Source organism: Anomaloglossus baeobatrachus, chromosome 1, assembly GCF_048569485.1.
Source record: "Anomaloglossus baeobatrachus isolate aAnoBae1 chromosome 1, aAnoBae1.hap1, whole genome shotgun sequence".
NCBI classification, from domain to species: domain Eukaryota; kingdom Metazoa; phylum Chordata; class Amphibia; order Anura; family Aromobatidae; genus Anomaloglossus; species Anomaloglossus baeobatrachus.
Window position 1 is genome coordinate 327,585,966 of NC_134353.1, and position 12,374 is coordinate 327,598,339.

General features: G+C 50.9%; 1 protein-coding gene and 1 long non-coding RNA gene across 2 annotated transcripts in view; one reads left to right on the top strand and one right to left on the bottom strand.

The window, feature by feature from the left end:
- LOC142312922 (uncharacterized) overlaps positions 1-11,217 on the top strand; it is a 203,874-nt gene extending 192,657 nt beyond the window's left edge. The window contains exon 3 of the long non-coding RNA XR_012754395.1: positions 11,167-11,217. This is a non-coding gene — a long non-coding RNA (uncharacterized LOC142312922). The remainder of the gene's footprint in view (positions 1-11,166) is intronic.
- Positions 1-12,374, bottom strand: part of ARHGAP24 (Rho GTPase activating protein 24) — a 1,297,893-nt gene that overhangs the window by 1,131,251 nt on the left and 154,268 nt on the right. The gene's annotated exons all lie outside the window — the stretch shown is intronic.

Consider the following 12,374-nt stretch of genomic DNA (forward strand, 5'->3'; position numbering starts at 1 on the left):
AACTAATAGCTGTATTATTAGAAAATAGAGTATATTTTTTACTTTGCAGCATCAAGGACTGTACGGCAATTATCACTCTCATACAATATTCCTTCTCCAGCAGTTAGCCCCACACTAAATGCAGCTAAGAGAGCTATTATTAGAGAACAGAGAAGCTTTTTTTTTTTGGTTGGAGGAAAGAGGATCAGGGAAAGAATTATGTGGTCCAGACACTTAGCTAGTGATACTGGACCTTGAGTAAGATAGGGTGGTGCTGGGAAACAGACTGGAAGCATTATCTTCCATCCAACCCACCACCTGTTCGCACTATTCTGGCTTCAACAGTGGTATCCTGAGCCCCCCTGAAAAGTAGGGCAGGAAGCTAGGTTTCGTGGATGAGCGTGTTGTGTGCCCGCAACAAGGAACAGTTTGCCCTGGCCCACGGTCACAGTGTCTGCTTGTAGCACTATCAGTGGGATGTCCACTCCTCTGTCCATTACAACACGGCTTGCACAGATTAAATTAGTTACGCAGCTATAAACAGTATTAAAAGGGACTAGAATAGAATACATGTAGACCTGAAAAGTTCATTTGGTTTTACGTTGCAGCAGTAAGGACTGTAAAGCAATAATCCCTGCCCAGATGGCGTTAATGCTAATGCTTCTCCAGCAACTCTCCCTACACTAAATACAGTTAAGAGCGGTATTATTAGAGAATATAACTTTTTTTTACATTGCATTTCAGTAGGAAAAACTGTAAGGCAATAATTCTTGTCTAGATACCTCTAATATACTATCACTTGTCCAGAACCTAGCCCTACACTGAATGTAACTAATAGCTGTATTATTAGAAAATAGAGTATATTTTTTACTTTGCAGCATCAAGGACTGTACGGCAATTATCACTCTCATACAATATTCCTTCTCCAGCAGTTAGCCCCACACTAAATGCAGCTAAGAGAGCTATTATTAGAGAACAGAGAAGCTTTTTTTTTTTAAATTCCAGCAGGATGGACTGTAAGGTAATAATCTCTACCTAGATGCCTCTAATACACTATCCCTTCTCAAGATGTAGCTAACATCGGTATTATTAGAGAATATAAAATATTTTTTACTTTACAGCAAGGAAGGTAAGGCAATAAGCATTCTAATACACTATCCCTTCTCCAGCAGCTAGCCCCACAATAAGTGCAGCTAAGGGTACCTTCACACTTAGCGATGCAGCAGCGATCCGACCAGCGATCTGACCTGGTCAGGATCGCTGCTGCATCGCTACATGGTCGCTGGTGAGCTGTCAAACAGGCAGATCTCACCAGCGACCAGTGAACAGCCCCCAGCCAGCAGCGACGTGCAAGCGACGCTGCGCTTGCACGGAGCTGCCGTCTGGAAGCTGCGGAGACTGGTAACTAAGGTAAACATCGGGTATGGTTACCCGATGTTTACATTAGTTACCAGCGCACAGCTGTGTGTGCAGGGAGCAGGGAGCCGCGCACACTGAGCGCTGGCTCCTTGCTCTCCTACCATAGCTACAGTACACATCGGGTTAATTAACCCGATGTGTAATGCAGCTACATGTGCAGAGAGCAGGGAGCCGCGCACACTGCTTAGCGCTGGCTCCTTGCTCTCCTAGCTGCTGTACACATCGGGTTAATTAACCCGATGTGTACAGCAGCTACATGTGCAGAGAGCCGGAGCCGGCAGCACAGGCAGCGTGAGAGCTGCAGAGGCTGGTAACTAAGGTAAATATCGGGTAACCACCTTGGTTACCCGATGTTTATCTTGGATACAGCTTACCTCAGCTGTCAGACGCCGGCTCCTGCTCCCTGCTCGCTTCATTTGTCGCTCTCTTGCTGTCACACACAGCGATCTGTGTGTCACAGCAGGAGAGCGGCTTTGAAGAAAACGAACCAGGGCTGTGTGTAACGAGCAGCGATCTCGCAGCAGGGGCCAGATCGCTGCTCATTGTCACACACAGCGAGATCGCTAATGAGGTCACTGCTGCGTCACAAAAACCGTGACTCAGCAGCGATCTCGGCAGCGAGCTCGCTGTGTGTGAAGCACCCCTAAGAGTGGTATTAGAGAATAGAATAGATAAGACTTAGCCCTGCAAATGACTTTTGGTTTTTCGTTGCAGCAGCAAGGACTGTAACGCTATAATCCCTACCTATATGCCTCTAATACAAATACACTATCCCTTCCCCAGCAGCTAGCACCACACTAAAAGCAGCTAAGAGCGGTATTATTAAATAATACAATAGATTAGACTTAGCCCTGTAAAGGGATTTTGGTTTTATGTTGCAGAAGCAAGAACTGTAAAGGCCCCGTCACACTAAGCAACATCGCTAGCAACATCGCTGCTAACGAACAACTTTTGTGACGTTGCTAGCGATGTTGCTGTGTGTGACATCCAGCAACAACCTGGCCCCTGCTGTGAGGTCGTTGGTTGTTGCTGAATGTCCTGGGCCATTTTTTAGTTGTTGCTGTCCCGCTGTGAAGCACAGATCGCTGTGTGTGACAGCGAGACAGCAACAACTAAATGTGCAGGCAGCAGGAGCCGGCTTCTGCGGAGGCTGGTAACCAATGTAAACATCGGGTAACCAAGAAGCCCTGTCCTTGGTTACCCGATATTTACCTTTGTTACCAGCCTCCGCCGCTCTCACTGTCAGTGCCGGCTCCTGCTCTGTGCACATGTAGCTGCAGGACACATCGGGTTAATTAACCCGATGTGTGCTGTAGCTAGGAGAGCAGGGAGCCAGCGCTAAGCAGTGTGCACTGCTCCCTGCTCTGTGCACATTTAGCTGCAGCACACATCGGGTAATTAACCCGATGTGTGCTGTAAGTAGGAGAGCAAGGAGCCAGCGCTAAGCGGTGTGCGCTGCTCCCTGCTCTCTGCACATGTAGCTGCAGCACACATCGGGTAATTAACCCGATGTGTGCTGTAACTAGGAGAGCAGGGAGCCAGCGCTCAGTGTGCGCTGCTCCCTGCTCTCTGCACATGTAGCTCTGTGCATTGGTAACCAAGGTAAATATCGGGTTGGTTACCCGATATTTACCTTAGTTACCAAGCGCAGCATCTTCCACGCGGCGCTGGGGGCTGGTCACTGGTTGCTGGTGAGCTCACCAGCAACTCGTGTAGCGACGCTCCAGCGATCCCTGCCAGGTCAGGTTGCTGGTGGGATCGCTGGAGCGTTGCTGTGTGACATCTCACCAGCAACCTCCTAGCAACTTACCAGCGATCCCTATCGTTGTTGGGATCGCTGGTAAGTTGCTTAGTGTGACTGGACCTTAAGGCTATAATCCTTGCCTAGATGCCTCCAATACACTATTCCTTCTCCAGTAGCTAGCCACGCACCAAATGCAGCTAACAGCAGTATTATTGAAGAGTAGAATACATTTTTTAAGTTGCAGCAGCAGAATGGAGAATGGTAGAATAAGTGGAATGGCGCTTAACTAGATCTTATATAGAGCTGATGACGCGATGTGAACAGTAATGCCAGTAGCCAACATAACATGGCTATGGTATTACTGTGACTGGCAGGCACTCCATGCATGCTTAGTGGCTAAAAAACAACCACGACACATGTGGGGCAGGGACTCAAGCATGGTGCTAGAGCACCAAGGATTCTTGATCGAGCACCAAGCGTGCCCGAACACCCTGACACTTGATTGAGTAACGAGCAGTGGTAAACATGCTCACCAATTTCTAAACCTAACACATTAGCCAACTGAATTTGATGTAGATAAAGGCCCTTTAGTAGAATCAGACAACTGAAAAAGAATAAAGATACCGAATCAATACATTAGTGCCATCAGCATGGTTATTATAAATGGTATGCGCCAATATCGAATACATTTCTGAACAAGGCTCAAATAAATGCTTCAATATGCTATGCTGAAATTAGTTTAATATGCTTTTAGCATTCACATAGTGTTCTCTATAATTTTTCTTCTTCATTCAGATGTTTATTACAATCAACGTCCTTGAATTATGTTCAGTGCCTTTGAATTAAATGGAGAAAGTCAGTGCTAGTCCTTATCATAAAATGAGAACATCCTTTATATCATATTATGTATGAAATATGCATCAAATTAAATAATTCACAAACATTCCTACCCTTTATCTGTCACGTCTCCACCAGAGCCTGCTCCTACGACTTCGGCTTCTGTCACCAGACACCGCTGTGTTCCTTCTGTAGGTAGTGCTAGTGGTGGAGAAGACGTCTGTGCCAGTGTCTCTGGAGAGCACAGGCTCTGCCCACCTACTAGGGTTAGTGTGGCTAGGACCTGTGTGTTTCTGTCTGACTTGGTTGTGTATCTGTGGCGCCCCTGACCTGGTCAGGCACCACTGAGTACTGCACCCATGCTGGGGACAGTACAATACAGGTAATCCAGAAGGCTGACCGGGGTGTGGAACACAGGCGCATAGTGATCAGGTCTCACACATGTACCCATGAGAGGACCCCTGGGGATCCCAGGAGGGGGAAAAGCCTTCACCTTCACTGGAATAGTGGAGGGGGCCAAAAGCCTCCATCTCCTCTCAAGGGGTGTGGTAAGAGAGTCTGGTTGCTAGGTGGCGTAGGCAGGCACAAAAGGGAAAAGAGAAGGAGGAGTAAAGAGTCTAGAGTCTGAAGCAGAGTGTGGAGGAGTGAGGAGCAGGAAGGTGAAGCTCTGACAGGAGCAGCAGTGAGGGTCCCAGATGTGAGCCGGTTCAGAGCAGAGTCCAGGGAGCTCCGAGGAGCTGACCCCTTCCCCTGGGCTGCTGTAGTCTGACAGCGTCCGCGCAGTGGCTACCGACGGGGGAGAACGGTCAACTAGGAGTGCTACCCGAAACCCATCTCAGCTAGAGAGAAGAGCACGGAGTGGGAAGTAAGGAGACTGCTGGAGAGTACCAGGCCCAAACGGGCGGCAGATCCCGAAGCGGAGATAGATCCAGCTTTCTTTTGCTAAACCTGCCGGTGTGGGGCTCTCAAAGCCCACGCCACAACACCACAAAAGCCGCAGCCACGTAGCCACAGTTAGGGCCCATAGGTCACAGGAGGCAAGCAGCTGGAGTGGCCTGGCCCAGGCGACAAGCACACGGCAAACGAAGGGGAGAGAGGCTTCAGCATCTTCCCTGGGTGACCCCCATAGGGACTCAAAGTCGGGGTTACCCCAAACCACCAAGGGCTAAGGAAGGCGAGTTAGTAGTCACCCTCACAAGTCAGCCTGAAGGACACCTGGTTCCCACTTGGTTCATCCCAGCTACGCCCGGGTTACTCACCCTATCAACTGTGAGTAAAAACCCTGAAAGACATCCTGCCTGTGTTGAGTCATTCTGCGCCTTGTGGTACTACGCACCTACACCGGGCCCTGGGGCTTGCCTCACTCTCAGGAGGCTATTCCAACTAACTGCACTCACCATCAGCCCCAGGCGCCCCTCAACCTGCAGTGGCGGTCCCCACTGACCGCAATACTGAGAGTGGCGTCACGACAAGAAGAAGACCTCCTACCTGTGACCAGATCCAGCTGAGTGGAGTCCCTGAAGGTAATGCACCGACACAACACCTGTGGGGCTTCACATCTGGCGTCACGAACAGGATAAGGACTAGACCTGTTCAGACAGGTGACCATGTGCCTGAGCGGTCCGCTTGGAAAATTGGAAGCGCCGCCATATTGCCACCATGAAAAGCGCGCTGAAAAACAACAGCAGCCCGCGCTGGAAGAAGTTACCGCCCACGAAGAGGTGTGGCTACCCAGAGATCCCCTGCAGAGTTCTGGCCTCGCTTGTGAAGAGAGCGGAAGCGTCCAGAGACGTCGGGACAGAAAGGGAGCCAGAAGCCTGCTGCTGGGAGAGGAGCTGCTGAAAGAGGCAGAGCGGAAACTGAACAGCTTGCTACTAGAGGCAACGACGAGTCCACTGCTGGGAAATCGTACAGAAGAGGGCGCAGAAGAAATGGCGTCTGACCGCAGAAACCCAGAACCGGGCTCCGCTGCCTGGTGGTATCGGGAGCTGGCCCAGTTCTGCGACCGACTGGAGACCCGGGTCGTGGAGCAGATCCGAGAAGAACGCATGGAACTTCTGGAGATGGCTGCCGCGGTTCAGGCCTATGAGAGGGGAACCGCACGACGAGTGCCAGACCGGACGGCGACGACTCAGACCCCGATGCTGCCACCGATGGGTGAGTCCAGTATTACCCCTGCCGGCCCGGATGCCCCGACCCCTGCTGCCACGCCCGCGGTCCCTGAAGAGGCGCCCGGCGCGGCGACGCTGAGCCAGGCCGCAGCCACGCCAGGTGCGGCCCGCCAAGCCCAGGCCGCCGCAGCGATGCCCTGCTCGGCCCGCCAAGACCCGGCCGCCGCAGCGATGCCCTGCTCGGCCCGCCAAGACCAGGCCGCCGCAGCGATGCCCTGCTCGGCCCGCCAAGCCCCGGCCGCCGCAGCGATGCCCTGCTCGGCCCGCCAAGACCAGGCCGCCGCAGCGATGCCCTGCTCGGCCCGCCAAGCCCCGGCCGCCGCAGCGATGCCCTGCTCGGCCCACCAAGACCCGGTCCCTGCAGCGACGCCCAGCCCAGCCTGCACAGATCCCATCGCAGCTGCGACGCCGATCCAGGCCGCCGCCATACAGGGCGCGGCCCGCCAAGACCAGGCCGCCGCCATACAGGGCGCGGCCCGCCAAGACCAGGCCGCCACCATGTCAGGCGCGGCCCGCCAAGAGATTGCATCACCATTTTCCCCGGCCTGCAAGGCCAGAGCAGACACCGCTCCCCAGTCCAAAGAGGTCCCTGCTGGAAAGCCCACGCTGGGGGAGGACCCCGCATACTGGCAGCTGAAGGCTGACATGGAGGTCAAGTTTCCACAATGGTTGGTGGACCAGTACATGCTCCCTCCGCATACCCCCAAGAGGATTCCGGCAACCCCTGCAGCAACCACGCCAAAGAGTCCCCCGCCTGGGCCTGTTGAAGGAAGTTCATCCCCAGCACCGCCACCAAAGGAGTGCCAAGAAGAACTAAGGGGGAGAGGAGGCCAGGAAACTGAGGAGCTGACTCAGGAGCCACCAGCAGTGGATCCATGCCCCGAGCCAGAGATGTTGCCATATTCCCGCTGGGATGAAGAAGACCTGACACCTTCTGCTGAGGAAGATCTGCCCCAAAGCCTCACCTGGGAGCTTGTAAGCTGCACCTCGCAGAATCCAGCCCGCAAGACACGGCGCCGTAGCAGAACCCAGTCTTTCCCTGCACCGCCATCCCCAGAGCAGAGAGAAGTCACGGCCCGAGACCTAGAAGATAAACGGTTCCTGAGAAGAGCCAAAGCACAGGTCAGAGGACCCCTTTGTAGAGGAGTTGTGGAAGACTTTAACTTGAAGAGCGGATATGGCTTTATAGTGGCACCAGGTATAAAGGAAGGTATCTTCGTCAATAGAAGAGATGTGAGAGCTCATTTGCCCAGAGGACATCCTGGAAGAAACCTGAGAATGGGAGACACAGTGCAGTTTACCATGCATCAAGGCGAAAGAGGCTGGTATGCGCTAGATGTAGCACCATGTCCTAAAGAAGAAGACAGGAAAGACAGCGATAAAGAAAGAAAAGACAAAGGACCCACTGATGAGACTACCACAGATGAAGAAAAAGGTCAAGCAAACAACAGGTGCCGCAGCCCTACAGGCCCAAGCCCTGGTGAAGAGGAGTCTGCATAAGTTCAAGTAAAGTACAGCAAGTTTTGACCAGTTGGAAAGTTTGTTTTGCAACGTTTTAAAAGTTCAAGTATGTGCCCACATAAACTTGTGTGAGAAATAAACCTTAAGGCTATGAACTGGCTATAGCCACAAACTCTCGCAGTGTAAATAGTTACACCAGAGGGCACCACCACTACCAGAGTCAGCCTGTTTAGGGGCTTGGCTCGTCTGCAACCAGGGGGCACGTCCGTATATAGGGCCTTGGCTTACCTGCAACCAGAGAGCATGCCTGTTTATGGGGCCTGGCTCTCCACCACAAAGAGGGTACCTGGTCAGCACCAACTGTGGAGGCCGCCTCTACATCCTGCCAGAAGAGGCTGAAGGCGCGGATCCACCAGGCCAGGTATACCCTGAAGACCACCAGCCCATGAAAGCCGCCTCTACATCCTGCCAGAAGTGGCTGAAGGCGCGGCCAACGTGAGAGGGTTTTGGGTGGGTTAACGGACTTGTGGGTGGAGGTTGGTGGTGGAATGGTACCTGGTGCTTTTAAAAATGTTTTACATGTTTTAATGTTTTATGCATTTTAAAATGTTGTCTTGCAGCCCGAGGACGTGCTGGTGATAACTAAGGGGGAATGTGGCGCCCCTGACCTGGTCAGGCACCACTGAGTACTGCACCCATGCTGGGGACAGTACAATACAGGTAATCCAGAAGGCTGACCGGGGTGTGGAACACAGGCGCATAGTGATCAGGTCTCACACATGTACCCATGAGAGGACCCCTGGGGATCCCAGGAGGGGGAAAAGCCTTCACCTTCACTGGAATAGTGGAGGGGGCCAAAAGCCTCCATCTCCTCTCAAGGGGTGTGGTAAGAGAGTCTGGTTGCTAGGTGGCGTAGGCAGGCACAAAAGGGAAAAGAGAAGGAGGAGTAAAGAGTCTAGAGTCTGAAGCAGAGTGTGGAGGAGTGAGGAGCAGGAAGGTGAAGCTCTGACAGGAGCAGCAGTGAGGGTCCCAGATGTGAGCCGGTTCAGAGCAGAGTCCAGGGAGCTCCGAGGAGCTGACCCCTTCCCCTGGGCTGCTGTAGTCTGACAGCGTCCGCCCAGTGGCTACCGACGGGGAAGAACGGTCAACTAGGAGTGCTACCCGAAACCCATCTCAGCTAGAGAGAAGAGCACGGAGTGGGAAGTAAGGAGACTGCTGGAGAGTACCAGGCCCAAACGGGCGGCAGATCCCGAAGCGGAGATAGATCCAGCTTTCTTTTGCTAAACCTGCCGGTGTGGGGCTCTCAAAGCCCACGCCACAACACCACAAAAGCCGCAGCCACGTAGCCACAGTTAGGGCCCATAGGTCACAGGAGGCAAGCAGCTGGAGTGGCCTGGCCCAGGCGACAAGCACACGGCAAACGAAGGGGAGAGAGGCTTCAGCATCTTCCCTGGGTGACCCCCATAGGGACTCAAAGTCGGGGTTACCCCAAACCACCAAGGGCTAAGGAAGGCGAGTTAGTAGTCACCCTCACAAGTCAGCCTGAAGGACACCTGGTTCCCACTTGGTTCATCCCAGCTACGCCCGGGTTACTCACCCTATCAACTGTGAGTAAAAACCCTGAAAGACATCCTGCCTGTGTTGAGTCATTCTGCGCCTTGTGGTACTACGCACCTACACCGGGCCCTGGGGCTTGCCTCACTCTCAGGAGGCTATTCCAACTAACTGCACTCACCATCTGCCCCAGGCGCCCCTCAACCTGCAGTGGCGGTCCCCACTGACCGCAATACTGAGAGTGGCGTCACGACAAGAAGAAGACCTCCTACCTGTGACCAGATCCAGCTGAGTGGAGTCCCTGAAGGTAATGCACCGACACAACACCTGTAGGGCTTCACATATCCTTTCCAGCTGAAGACATCAGCCATCAGGCCCAGCCTATGGGAGAGCATCACACCCTTTTTTAACCTTCAACCTTTTGCTGGTTCCTGCCAGATACAGCCTTATGTTAGTCCTGTACTGCTGCTTCTCTGGTTCTGTCTGCTTGCTGCACTTGTATAATTTGTCCCCCATTTTGAGCTCGGGCTGACTTACTGACGATTCTCCTACCTGCTGTTTGGTACCTTGCTAATATCTCCGTTTTGACTTCAACCTGATTTACTGATGATTCTCTTGCCTCATGTTTTTGCTATCTTTTGTACCTCCTGATTTTGACTTTGCCTGGCCACTATTCCTCTCTTGATTGCAGCCTTTCCATAGGCAGCAATCTCCTGGACCCTGTAGTGAATCCAAATCCCTGTATAGGGGATAAAGGGTTTCATGATTTCTCGGGATCCTGCTCAGAAAGCGGCTTTTGCCTAGTTTGTCCATAATAGCCATTCTTTGCCTGTGATCCTGGACAGCCATCACATTATCTTAACAAACTTGGATTTTACATGGAAAAGTAGGAGCTCAAAACACAAATAATGAAAAGAGATTTCTCTTGTGGTTCCTCTAGTCTAAGGTCAAATATTTGTTATATCTTCATGCTGCTACTTGAGATAGAAACTCTGCAGAAGTTTTTACTTTTACTGGAGAAAGATGAGGTAGGTGTCATGATCCAGGCCAGCTTTTTCCTGCTGCTGGTTACACCCAGCTCTGGCCTGGTCATGTCAGGGGTTAACTTCCCTTACCTTGTTCTGGATCCCAGGACATTATATATTGCCTCTCTACCTATGGCTCAATGCCAGTGATATTTCTGCCTTGCAGGTTGTATACTGGTTCTGTTGAGTGTTTCCGATATGTCCTGCCTCCTGCTACTGTGTCCTGACTTGTACCCTCCCCCATTCGTCTGCCTGTCCCGATCCCTGACTTCCCTCTCCAGTCTGTTGTTTGTGTTTCCCTCTGCATACCTGATCTCTTGGTTTTCTACTCGGTTCTGTTTTCTGACTTTGATATTGATCCTCCCTTTGCAGTGACTCGACTTTCCTGGCTAGAACCTGACTGTTTGACTACTCTTTTGCCCCCTGGTGGTTTGCCTGTTAACTGCCTGCTGAAGTTACTCTGCTGTACTTCAGCTGGCTTCCCGTTACAGTGTTTCTTTGTTTCTCCTTCACTACTCTGCTGCCACCTAGTGGGAATTATGCTGTACTACGTCTTACTAGCCTTTGTACAGCGTGATAGTAGGAAAGGAGTTAGGATGACCTCTACCATTGGTGGTAATAGTGAGGAAGATTCATATGGTTTTGAAGGAAGAGGATTCTTCAGCGGTGCTGTTACCAATAAAGAATGTAAGTTGGCTACAATAAAATGTTAATTTTTTTTATTTAATATGTTAAAATGTGTTTCTGTCAAAGACCAGAAACTTTATTAGATAAAAACACATTAAGAAGTCAGATTGCTTATGAGTTTTTGTAGCATGGTGAAGAGTTGTGTAAGAAGGTGAGATATTATGACCCTTTGAGGTTGAATCAAAATGATTACACCTACGGCTATGAATATGTACAGAAATACCGCTACTAAAATAATTGCCAAAATGATTCACAACAAACTTCTGATTCTTGCTCTTTTGTCCATTAGTTTAACATGGTCAATAGGAAGAAGAAAGGCAAAACAGAGTTCCACACAGGGTGCCATTTAAGGTAAGACCAAGCAAGCCTGGAAAATACCAGCGTTTGTAGTGGAAAAAAATAGACATGGTGCTGTATAGCTTTATGACGCACAACCCTAAAGGGTGCTTTACACGCTGCGACATCGCTAGCGATTGCTAGCGAAGTCGAGCATGATAGCACCCGCCCCCGTCGTACGTGCGACATTTGGTGATCGCTGCCGTAGCGAACATTATCGCTACGGCAGCGTCACACGCACATACCTATGCAGTGACGTCGCTGTGACCGCCGAACAATCCCTCCTTCAAGTGGGAGGTGCGTTTGGCGTCACAGCGACGTCACTAAGCAGCCGTCCAATAGAAGTGGAGGGTCGGAGATGAATGGCCAGAACATGCCTCCCACCTCCTTCCTTCCGCATTGCTGGTGGACGCAGGCAAGGAGATGTTCGTCGTTCCTGAGGCGTCAGCGTCAGCGATGTGTGCTGCCGCAGGAACGACAAACAACAACGTACCTGCAGCAACAATGATATTAAGGAATGGAGCGACATGTCAACGATCACCGTTTTTGGACGATTTTGCGATCGTTGATCGTCGCTCCTTGGTGTCACACGCTGCGATGTCGCTACCAGCGCCGGATGTGCGTCACTAGCGACGTGACCCCGACGATATATCGGTAGCGATGTCGCAGCGTGTAAAGCATCCTTAAGGCTGGGTTCACACATCCGTATTTTCTACACAATAACACTCATTATTATAACCAGAAATTGATCAGAGTGGGATCCGCTTTTCTCAGAGGTAAAGAATGAAAAAAAGGATCTTCATCTTATCCATTTTGTCAATCCGTGAAAATAGGACCACACGCTGATGTCATCCAAGTGCAGTCCAATTTTTTTCAAGGACCCATATACTTGAATGCTCAAAGGTAATCCAATTCTTGGAGGCAAATCGTACATGTGCACTTCCTCATTGAACAATATTTGTACAAATGTGATCTTATTTTCTGTCAGATAGCTTGAACCGAAAATACAGTCATCTGCACAAGCCCTAACTGTGATTACTGCTGCAGCACAACCCCAATTTTAGATAAAATATCTAGAGAAAAATAAATAAATAAAAAATATCCCCAAAAATCTTTTCTGACCTAAAAAATAAACTAATTCAATAATAGTAAATAAATAGA